Source organism: Geotrypetes seraphini, chromosome 5 (assembly GCF_902459505.1).
Source record: "Geotrypetes seraphini chromosome 5, aGeoSer1.1, whole genome shotgun sequence".
NCBI lineage: Eukaryota > Metazoa > Chordata > Amphibia > Gymnophiona > Dermophiidae > Geotrypetes > Geotrypetes seraphini.
The window spans coordinates 208,314,066-208,326,618 of record NC_047088.1 but is presented as its reverse complement, the minus strand read 5'-3'; the positions used below and the strand labels follow the sequence as shown (position 1 = coordinate 208,326,618).

The window sequence follows — 12,553 nt, the reverse complement described above, 5'->3', positions numbered from 1 at the left end:
AACTTACAGTTAAACACATACCTCCCAATTCTGTATATGGCACCTAAAGATGTACACATATGTTGATATGCAAAGCCAAGTTATGTACACAACGTAATTAATTGGCCTAATTGGTGCTGATAATTAGCAATTAAAACATTGTAACTGACGCTAATTGGGACAGATTAAAAGTTGTGCACAAATTTTGGAAAGCACAATTCTATAAAACGTACATGCCAGCAGCAGTGCATGAATTTGAAAAGGGGCATGACCAGGGGCAAATCATAGGTGGATTGGGGGTATTCCTAAAAGTTATGTGCATTGTTATAGAATATGTCCAATCCACACCCAACTTAGGCGCAGGCATTTAGGCCTGGTTTTAGATAGCCTAAATGGGTGCGCCTAAATTATGCATCGCACACAGGCACTAAGCGCAATTCTATAAAAAGTGCGCACATCGTTCTAGTGAGCGTCAATTTTTTAGACACTATGGCCCTCTTTTACTAAGGTGCGCTAACCGATTAGTGTATGCTAATCAATTTAGCACACGCTAAATGCTAACGCGTACATATTAGTCTATGGATGCATTAGTGTTAATTAGCATGTGCTAATCGGTTAGCGCACCTTAGTAAAAGAGGGGGTATATATAAAATATGGCCCATATTGGCCAATATTCAAAAGATTTATGCTTTGAGAGAAATGCTCATAAACTGGTCTCTGAGAATTTACTAGGGCTGAATATATAAATTTCACTAAACTCTTACTTTAGGAGCATAAAAAAATAGATGGCAACATGGGCAGATTTAGGGTTGGGAAAATAAATTTGGGAATGAAGCTTATAAATCTAGAACAAACAAATGACATCCCTAAATTTAAGAATATAATTTTAAGCTCCTAAAACAAGATACCTTTTCAGCTGAAATGTTATGCTCCTAAGTTTGGCTGAAAATAGGGCGCAGTCATCAATGCAAATTATGCAGATGCATTTTAATGAAGTGCATCTGTGCTATCTCTCTGTACATATAGCATTTTTCCTGTGTTGTAACTATATGGGAAGATGTTGGGTGTACCCCAACAGTTACTGCATAGGCTCTACACCTAGAGGGTAAATTTAAAAAGGAAGACAACATTTATGCACACATTACATGTGTAAATGATTACACGAATGATATATATGAGTGCATATATGTATACAAATGCTAAACTTTTGCCTAAGCACTATTCCATATAAAAGCACATATCTGACATAGAGCTCCTTTTACAAAGCCATGGTAGAGGTTTCTACTGCGGGCCAGAGAGATCAATACTCCGACACACATAGGAATTCCATGAGCGTCAGAGCATTTACCTTGCCAGCCCATGGTAAAAACCTCTATTGTGGCTTTGTATAAGCCAGCAGCAATGCTTATTTGGTAGAATGTGTACACCTACTATGCAGCAACACTATAAAGCAAAGTTATTTACCTGTAGCAGGTGTTCTCCAAGGACAGCAGGTATATATTCTCACATGTGGATGACATCATCCAAGGAACCTGGTACAGACACTACAAAGTGCCCTATCACTTTAAATCTTTTGGCAGTGTCCATACCGCGTACATGTTGGGAACTTCCTGCTTGATGTCAGCTCACAGGACCATCAATTTAGTAACAAAGCTAAGAAGCTAACTAGGGGAAGTGGGCAGGTTGTGAGAATACATGCCTGCTTTCTCCGAGGACAAACAGGCATATTCACACATATTTATATATTCATTATCCTGTTTCTGGAGAAGGATAATTGATATGTAAACATGAGCCTAGTAAAACCCAAGAGGTTTGGAGAAAACGTTGGTGCTCAGGTAGAGAAAAGATTTTGCAGAGCTGCTTGTTCAAACTTGTTCCAAACAGGAGTGAGAAATAAAGGTATGCAGAGTGGAAATGAGCCACTAAACATAGCTCAAACATTATGGGCTGTCACATGGCCCGTCACATAGCCCTAGAGCATTAGCCCAGCCTGAGTACATGTGAAGAACATAAAGTCTGCTAACCAAGTAGAGTTGGTTTTCCCTTGTAACAGGAACTCCGAGTCTGTTAGGGTCAAAAGCCACAAAAAGCTGGAAGGATCCTCTATGATTTAGTCTAGTCCAGTTAGTATGCCAGAGCACATTTGCAGTCCAAGGTATAGGAAGAGCTATCTCCTCAAAAATGCGTACGTGGTTTTGGAAAGAAAACAGGCAGAGATATGGACTGGTTGAGGTGGAATTCTGAGATGACTTTAGGCAGGAATTTTGGATGAGTTCAAAGTACTCTGTCATGGTAAAAATCTTATGTAGGAATGATCAGACACAAGAGCTTGAAGTTCACTCACATGGTGTGCAGAGGTGAGGGCACTGCCTTTGCAAGTGAGAAGTATGAGAGAAAAAGATGTAAGTGGCTCAGAGGAAGACTTCATTAGATCAGATAGTACTATGTTAAGATCCCAAGCAGTAGGTGGAGGCTTGATATGTGATTTCAAGTGGCATAGACATTTCATGAAACAAACTACCAAGGGGATAGATACACTGATAACAGATGAACTCAACCAAACTGTTTTTTTAGACTGGAGTTAGAAATGTGGAGAAGTAGTTCAGTATGGATGGAAGCAGACATGTAATGGGTTCTAGAGAATATGATGCACACCAGGAAGAGAATCTCATCTGTTTGAAGCAATAGCAGCTCTGAGTGGAGGGTTTTCTAGATGCTGCAGCCCAGAGGCAGAAAGTATGTACTTGTTCACTGAAAGGAACCAAGCTGTTGGTGCTATTGAGGGGGGGGGGGAGGGGGTGAAGAAGGGATCTCTTGTTCTGCATCAGGAATGGTTGTAACATCCAGGGTTTCATCTCAGAGAGCTCTTGGAAGAGTGGAAACCAAACCTGGCGTGGTCAAAATGGTACTATGAGGATCATGATGCCTCTGATCTGTCTGAGTAGAGTTTCTCCAATGAGAGGTATTGTAGGAAATGCGTAGAGGAATCTCTCCCCCCCAAACAAATGAGAAAGGCATCAGATGTGATGCAATGATGCAGAGTCTATAGCAGAACTGTCGAAGTTTGTTGTTGTGAGAAGTGGAGAGATCTATGTCCGGTGTCCTCCAATTAGAAAAAATCTGATGTAAGATAGATGTGCTGAGAGACCATTTGTGAGACTGAAGTAGTATGTTCAATTTGGCTGCCAAGACATTCTCCTTCCATGTTAAGTAAGTTGCTCCGAGAAGTATGCTGCTAGCAGTTTCCCAATTCCAAATTTCTACTGCTTCCATGCAAAGAGGGTGAGATCCCAGCCCTTCGATTGTCTGTACAGATAAAGACTATCTGTTTGAAGAGATGGTCCTGGAATGCTTTGAGAAAGTTGCCTATTGCTCGCAGTTTGAGAACTGATATGGAGGGTTTGTTCATGGTGATAAACCATACTCCGTGATTGGGGAGGCCATTTAAATGAGCACCCCATCCTAACATCAAAGCTTCTATGGCTAGAAGTGACCTGGATTGTAGCAGACAGATGTTCCTTGGCTTAAAATCATGCCTGCTTTCTCCAAGGACAAGCAGGCATATTCTCACATGTGGTGTCATTCAGGTAAGCAGAGGATATTTGTTGAAAGTTAGGTGATGCATGAGAGGCCTGAGCGGGGATATATTTGAGGTCTCGCCCTGATTTTCTAGTTTTTTTTAGAAGGCCTTTGTGACCCAGTTGTATTTTAATTGAAAAAGGACCAGTCTGAACAGCTGACCAGTAGTCAAACAGAAGGAGGGGAGTATCTAATTATTTCAAGTCTATTGACAGAGTAATGGACAGGTATTGTATTAAAAAGAGAAGTATGTCCACCCCAGCACTTAAAACAAAGCAAACATATCAAAACTTACTCTGTCCATCACGCAGGCTTGCTTGTTCCCCCGGTTAGGTATCTGAAATTGAACATTACATGAACAAGCACATTTTCTTGCATCGGCCACAGGGTAATCTCGGTGTTTTTAAGAAGTTGTTGAAGAGACACTTGTTTTGTAATATGAAATATGGAAATTGATGTTTTGTTTAGGTATAAGCGCTGGTCGCTTGCCTGTTTATGTTTTAAATGTGTTTGATTTGTATTGTGTATGTTTAAATTGTGTAGCACTCTGTAAAAAGAAGGTTATAAATAAAAACAAATTTTTTTTAAAAAACAAAACTTGTGGAGACACAGTATCAGCTCAATATCGAAAGTATTGGAGTGCAGGAGCACCAGGAGAAAGTGGCACAGTTGAATGCTGTGATATAAGTATTACAGGAGCAGATGATGCAGAAGCATGCCCAGCTACTTGAAGTGGAACTGTATAGGAGCAAAGCATGGAAGTGGCTAGAGGAAGTGACTAGCCAGTTTGAGACAACCTTGAAGGAACAAGCAGAAGGCTGAGAGAAACAGTTCCAGTACACTCTGGTGGGGCTACAGAAGGCAAGCTGATCCTAAGGAGGGGGACGTGTCGGATACTCCAGAGTTCTGGAAAGATTTCATGCAGGAATGCAAGCCTGGCCCTGGGAAGCTAGTGACAAATTCTCAGGACTGGCTGCCACAGTGGAATTCTCATGGAGTGAATGCTGCTGGAATGGGGTGACACGGATAGTTGACTGATGGGGCAATCTCCAGGATATGAGTGAGAGGTCCTGGGTGCCCTTAGGAATAGTTGTACTCAGCCTTTTGGGGGATTTCCCTGGTGGAAGCAGGCACTCAATCTATTAGGGTTGATGTGAGGAAGGGGTACTCCCTCACTGATACAGCAATTACACCATTACACAGCCCACAGCTTACAGAATAGAAGTATAAGCCACCTTAGTGTAGGTGGGGCAAATCTGCTGAGTCATAGGGTGGGACTCAGGCAAAAAGGAGTTCCTATGCCCCAGAGTGAAGTCAGTAAGAGAGGTCCCAGAGCAAGAGACTTCCCTGAGAGAGGCCATGAGAGGAGTTCTCAAGAAGGAGAAACCTTACCTAGCAGTGGGTTGAGAAGTCCTGGTAAGGAGTGGAGTTGGAAGGAAAACTGTCAAAGTGAGATGGTTGTTATCTGCTTGGCTAAGGTATGCTAACTTTTCATGCTGAATAAACTGTTGTAACCAGTGTTTGGAGTGTGGCAATCAGTAACCATAAACAGTATATTCAGCTCTTTAACCCATATGATATTCAAAGACTTATGAAGTGAAATTAGACTACTGACTTGAAATAAGAGACTATTTTGCCTTCCCCGAGCCTGTGAGGTTTGTGAATCAATGAAGAGTTTTTATTGTAACTTTAAATTGTGTCTGACTGAATGTGCAAAGTTCACTCAGGCTTTCACAATCCCCCAAAAGGAACAAGTTTTACAGAAGTTTTAGAGGGTCTCTCAACAAGAACAGAGCTTTTAAAAGAAGAGTCTAAAAGAACAGCTTCTGAAATAACTTTTCCTAAGGGGGATATATCAGATTCAGACTGATGATTTAAAATTTGTCCAGTCACATCTATACCTACTACAGAACTAGAGGTAACTGAAGGTGAATCTGATAGCTTATTGGGTGGTTTAGGCGTTGACTGGGAATTTGGACTTAAAGAAGGGGCCTCAGGACTAATAATCTCCACAGCTGAGTTCAAAGTTTTATCCTTAATAATATCCCTCTGTGCTGTTAACAATTGCAAACTTGTCCATCGCCCCTGAATCTTTTCTTTAAGCTGAGAGGTAGACTTAGTTACCCATTTCCTTTTGCCTATGTTGGTAAAAGGCAGAAATAAGTTGAATACCTGATATTCTAACAAGGCAGATCTTCAGTAGTTCTGTCAGATGGCTCTCTCAGATGGCTCTGAAGGTGCTCCAAAGGGGCATGCTCCTTAGGCCACATGTCCATGGGCATGCATCCATGGGCCACATTCCATGGTAGGACTTGATATTAAAGTGCGGGAAAGGCTTTTCCTGATGACCTCAGATACCAGCTCAAAGCTCTATCTCCCAACTGGGATGTCCTTCTCCTCCAGTCCACAGCACAGTGCAGGATAAATAACCTCTCTCCTCCATCTTTTCAGCAGCATGACTTGATTTTAAAGAAGGGCATCCCCCATTGACCTTATATGTTGGCTCAAAGCTCCACCTCCAAATAAGGATCTCCTCCTCCATTCCATAGCACAATGTAGGGTAAATTTCCTCCTGGCTGACCTTAATGCTTCTTTAGAGTCTGGAGTATTCCTAGAGGACTGGAGAAGGGCAGATGTGGCCTCTCTGCACAAGAGTGAAAGTAATTAGAAGGTTGGAAATTACAGGTCTCTTAGTTTGACCTTGGTGATGAATAAACAAATGGAAATTCTTCTCAAGCAGAATATTGTGAGGTTTTTAGTACTGTATGAACTGCAGGAACAAAGGCAGCATGGTTTTACTCAAGGCAGATATTGTCAGACAAATCTGATTTGACTTCTTTGACTGGGTAACCAAACAGTTTAATATGGGAGGGGCACTAGATGTGGTGTACTTGGATTTTAGCAAAGCCTTTGATAAGGTTCCGCATAGACAGCTGATAAATAAACAAAGTGCCCTTAGTATGGGTCCTAAAGTGACTGACTGGGTTAAGAACTGGTTAAGTGGAATGAGACAGAGGATAGTGATAAATAGAGTTTACTTCACAGAAAAGGATGTTATTAGGGAAGTGCTACAGGGATTTGTCTTTAAGCTGGCTCTTTTTAACATCTTTGTGAATGACATTGCAAAAGGACTATCCAATAAGGTTTGTCTTTTTGTGGATGATACCAAACTCTATAACATAGACATCCTGGGATGTGGACAGCATGAGGAAGGACCTAGTAATGTAATGTAATTTATTTCTTGTATACCGCTACATCCGTTAGGTTCTAAGCGGTTTTAAGAAAATATACATTTAAAATTAAAAATAAGAAGTAAGAAAGGTGCTTAATAAATTCCCTTACTGTCCCGAAGGCTCACAATCTAACTAAAGCACCTGAAAGTTGTTAAAGAAGTGAAAAATAAAGAAGAAGATTATGATTAAACATTTTAACTAGACAGCATTGATCTGAATAGTACTTTGGTAGTGGAAGAGAGGAGAATAAAGGAATAGATGTAAAAGGGAGAACCGTTGGACAATAGAATTTTGGAGATAATTTAAATGAAGGAGATAGAACATAATAAAGGCAGAATTAAAAACAATAGATAAGGTTAAAGAAAATTTATAATATGATAAGAAAAATAAAGTAAAAGTGAAAAATAGTGTCTTTAATCACAGTTTCAGCGTCATAGATGAATTTGGAGCAAGCATCATTCGAGGCCCTCAGTGACTATTAGATTACCCTCTTTGTGGGAAAGCCGCCCGGTGTTGAAAGACTGTGTACGCTGGTGCCGTTGTTACTAGGGTAAATACTGTGCCAACCTGGGCCGACGAACAGCGGGACACCAGGGCAGAAGTCCTCCGAATCTCGGGTAGGCAGGTGATGACTAGACCAACGCTGTTGAAGTCTTGCATGCAGGATACATGCGGAGGAGGCAAAAGCACTGCAACAGTCATAAGGCGCCGAGTTGTTTATTGGTATCACCGGGGCTGAGGTTACCATGGAGCTCCTTCTTTGCTGCTGTTACGTTCCCGCGTCACATGATCTCTTCAATTTCGGCGAGAAACTCTGGAGAAAGGTTGGATAGATGGATGCTGGGATTTCGGGGCAAAAGTTTTCAGATCCCGGGCCGAGCAAGAGCTGAACAGGCTCATGTCGCCTGAAACCAGGTATGTAAGGGACAGGCAAAAGTGGCGAAGAGGACCGCACCGACCATGGGTTTGAGTCTCTTGCTCCGGCATGATCTTTTAAACATTTTCTGATAGCTGACTCCGCAGGAATCTTTCTCCAGATCCTTCAACCGCCAGTCATCGATTGTAACGCGGTATCTGCACTGCTCTCTCTCGGGAAGCCGCTCGCCCGAGATCAGTCATCTCCTCTTCAGCTTCCAACCAGGGGCAGATCGCAGTACACAGCCGTCGGTATACTGGGTCAAAGGATCCAGTTCAGGACCTCCACAACCCCAACCAGAATTAAGTCCAAGTCCGGTCTCTCTCAAACCATCAACACAGAGTCCTATGACCCACAAGTGCAGGGCTCCTCAAATTGCTGAGCTGGATCCAACTATAACAGGTCCCAGCCAGTACACTACAGCATATTCTAAGAACGTATTTCCTTTACAGTGAAAATATATTGAGAAAGCCAGAGCTTGATTGAACACTGCTCCTGTTATATTTCCACCACAGAAAACAGCGCCGGCGCAGTGAAGCTTGAAGAATAGTCCAGAAATTAGCAACTAAGATTTAATGCTAAAAAACATGTACTTAGGCTGCAAAAATCCAAGCGAATGGTATAGTATAAGGGGTAAAGTGGGACTTAGGGATGATCGTATCTAATGTTTTTAGGGTGGCAAAACAGGTAGAAAAGGTGGTGGTCAAAATCAGAAAAATACTTGGGTGCATAGTGAGAGGAATGGCCTGTAGGTAAAACGAAGTAATAGTGACATTGCATAAGTCTCTGGTGAGGCTCCATTTTGAATACTGTGTGCAATTCTGGAGACCGCATCTTCAAAAAAATGTAAACAGCATGGAGTCAGTACAGAGGGCAGCTACCAGACTTATAGACCTCAATATATATACTCTAGAAGAAAGTCGGAAGAGAGGGAGATATGATTGAGACTTTTAAATATCTCCATGGAATTAATGTACAGGTGAGCTTTTTTCAAGTGAAGATAAACTCCTGAGTGAGAGGACATAAGATGAAGTTAAGAGGTGATAGGATCAGGAGTAATCTAAGAAAATACTTTTTTTTTTTTTTAAACAGAAAGGGCTGTAGATATGTGGAATAGTCTCCCAGTAGAGGTGGTGGAGGCAAAAACTGTGTCTATATTCAAGAGTGTAGAACAAGCATGTGGGATTTCTCAAGGAGAGGAAGAGATAGTGGATGCTCTGGAAATGTAGACTGGATGAGCTCTTTGGCCTTTATCTGCTGTCTTATTTCTCTATTTATACAGAATAGACTCCTATCAGGCAGTGGCGTAGTCAGACAGCCAATTTTGGGCAGGCCTTTTTCTTTCCTTCCCTTGCCTGTTTAGCTTTTCTCTTTTCCTCCCTTGCCAACCCCCCAGTCTATGCAGCCTCTCTCTTCCTCTTTAGGCCACCAGCATAATGTAGGACCTGAACTTACATGTTTTGAGGTTGATTCACTTCAGTAACTATTCCACAATCAGTATTGTTCTTTTCTCTCTCTTTTTGTTTTGAAGACTTCAATAAAGATAGATAAAGATATTCATAGTATGCAAGGAGGCAGAGCAGGTCTCTGTATAGTCTTAACAGATTCCATTTTCTGTGTGTCCCAGAACTAGAAATTTGCTTCCTTACAAATGTAATTTTTATTTGATTCACCCCACTAGCCTGAATGAATTTACTCCTGCTAGGTGTAGAGGAAAATCAAGGCAGCTTCCCCTTTCCCTCAATAATTGTTATTTTATCCTGGGAGGAAAAATGACCTTTATTTCTTCTATTTCTCCCATCGAAAAGCATGGAAATTGACTTCTGACATACTCTATTATGTTTTCCACTAATACCAGAATAAAAGTATAGAATCACTCTGGAAAATGTAGAAAAAGGTCCTATTTTGATGCCTTCTTATGATCACTGTAGCATTCAGTGTTCTTACCATAGGCTTCGGAATTGGGGGGACCACAGGGGCTGTGGCCTCCCCCCAAATTCCCGATGCTTCAGTTCCCCACGCTTACCTCCTCTTCCTTCCTTCTTGCCCGCCTGCTCCACCATTGCTATTATTTTAAAGGAAGCCGTAGCCGTCGGCCTGCCCCGGAACTCTTGATTCAGCAGCAACTTCCTGTTCCTGCTTAGGCGGGGGCTGCTGAATCAAGAGTTCCAGGGCAGGCCGACATTAGAAGACTCATCTGGTGGATGCTGCACCGCAGCTGCCTTTACAATAATAGCGACCCTGCGTGACATCACGAAGCGGAAGTGTGAGGCGCTGGTTGGTGGTGGAGCTCCAGAGCTGGTGTGGGGATGGGGAAGTCTGGAGCTGCAGGGCTAGCGTTAGGAGGGGGAGGTGCGGACAGGGCAGCTAAGTCACTGACATTTTTTTTACAGGGGAATGCCGGCTGCAGCAGTGCCTCTGAAACGCAGCGTGTGGCCTCCCTCCCCGCATTCCTTGTGCTGTGTTCCACCCCAATGGCCTGGATGGCCACGACACAAGGAACGCGGGAAGGAAGGCCGCAGGCTGCATTTCAGAGTTGCTGCTGTAGCCGGCATTCCCCTGAAACAAAAATGCAAACGGAGGTGAAGGGGAAGGACATGCTGGGACAATAACATGGGGGAACTAGTGATGATCTGGATAGAAAAAGAGAGTAGTTGGATGTGGGGTGCTGTAAAGGAAAGGGGAATGAGATACCTGAAGGGAAGAAGGAAAGAGAAAGGCAGAGATGGTAGACCTGGGGGTGGTATAGAGGGAGATATATAGGAGGATAGGATAGTTGGATAGGGAGAGATATGGCATGGGAGGGCAGTTGGGAAGGCAGGGAAGAACATATGTTGCTCAGGCTGGGAGAGGGTTGGGAAGGACAGATTCTACATGGGCTGGGGGGAGACAGGGAAGGACAGATGTTGCATGGCTGGGAGGGGGTTGGGAAGGACAGATGATACATGGATGGGGTGCTGGGAAGTGAGGGAAAGAGTGACAGATGCTGCCAGGGGGGGAGGGAAGAGAAAAAGAAAATTGTTGTTCATAGGTGCATGGAGTGGGAGGGAAAGAGAGATGGTATACATGGGGAAAGGAAGAAGAAGGAGAATTGTTAGACATGATAGTGGTGGAGAGGAGGGAAAGAAAAATTTTACACTAGGAGGGAGGACAGATGACTCAAAGAAGTGAGAGATGTCAGATTCTGGAGGGTGATGGAACATAGAAACATAGAATATGATGGCAGAAAAGGGCCATCGGCCCAACAAGTCTGCCCACTCTAAGAACCCTCCCCTCCTAAGCACTTCGTCGAAGTGAACCCACATGCTTATCCCATTTTTTCTTAAAATCAAGCACGTTGCTGGCCTCAGTTACCTGAAGTGGAAGATTATTTCAACGATCAACCACCCTTTCGGTAAAGAAGTACTTCCTAGTGTCACCATGAAATCTCCCACCCTTGATTTTTAACTGATGTCCTATTGTTGCCATAGGTCCTGTAAGGAAAAAGATGTCTTCTTCTACCTCAATATGGCCAGTAACATATTTGAACGTCTCTATCATGTCTCCCCTCTCTCTGCGTTCCTCGAGAGAGTATAGCTGCAACTTACCCAGATGTTCTTCATATGGGAGATCCTTGAGGCCTGAGACCATTCGCTGAACCAACTCCATTCTCAGCACATCCTTTTGATAATGTGGCCTCCACACAATATTCCAGATGAGGTCTTACCATGGACCTGTACAATGGCATTATAACTTCGAGCTTCCGGCTGACAAAATTTCTACAGATGCAACCCAGCATTTGTTTAGCCTTGGATGATGCTCTCTCTACTTGAATGGCAGGCTTCATATCTTCACTGATGATTATGCCTAGGTCCCATTCTGCAATAGTTTTTGCTAAGGTCTCACCATTCAGGGTGTAAGTTCTGCGTGGATTTCCACTGCCAAGGTGCATAACCTTACACTTGCCAAGTTGCGGACCATTGTTCTAGTAAGTGTAGATCCTGCATCATAGTGTCTGGCACGGTGCTTTTGCCCACTATGTTGCACAGTTTAGTGTCATTGGCAAATAATGCAATTTTATCTCAAAGTCCCTGAGGCAGGTCCCATACAAAGATGTTAAATAGGATTGGACTCAAGACTGAGCCCTGCGACACTCCACTGATCACTTCCGATGTTTCGGAGGGAGTACCATTGACCACAATCCTCTGGAGTCTGCTACTGAGCCAGTCTTTAACCCATGCAGTCAATGTTTCTCCTAGTCCCAATGAACTCATCTTGTTCAATAACCTGCGGTGTGGGACACTATCAAAAGCCTTACTGAAGTCCAAATACACGACATCCAGGGACTCTCCCATATCTAGCTTTTTTGTTACCCAATCAAAGAAGCTGATTAGATTGGATTGGCAGGACCTTTCCTTTGTAAATCCATGCTGGAGGGGATCCCTCAGCCTCTCTTCGCTCAGGATTTGTGATTAATCAACATTTCCATAAGTTTACACACTATTGATGTGAGACTTACCGGTCTGTAATTTGCAGTCTCCGACTTGCATTCCTTTTTGTGGGGCGGAATGACGTCAGCTGTTTTCCAGTCTAGTGGGACTCTTCCCGTGCTTAGGGAAAGATTGAAGAGCGCAGCTAACGGCTCCGCCAGGACATCTCTCAATTCCCTAAGCACTCTGGGGTGCAGTTTATCCGGTCCCATGGCTTTGTTCACTTTGAGCTTTGATAGTTCTTGGTATACGCTGCCAGTGGTAAATTCAAAATTCAGGAACGGGTCTTCTGAGCTCTCCCTTGTGCAGCTGTGGACCGGATCCCAGCGCCTCACAGGTAAAGACTGAGCAGAAGTATTTATTGAGTAGTTCGGCTT

The 12,553-nt window shown here is 43.2% G+C and overlaps 1 protein-coding gene across 5 annotated transcripts in view; it reads right to left on the bottom strand.

The window, feature by feature from the left end:
* The window catches only part of LOC117360465 (sodium channel protein type 2 subunit alpha-like), a 526,898-nt gene that overhangs the window by 3,684 nt on the left and 510,661 nt on the right, over positions 1–12,553 (bottom strand). The gene's annotated exons all lie outside the window — the stretch shown is intronic.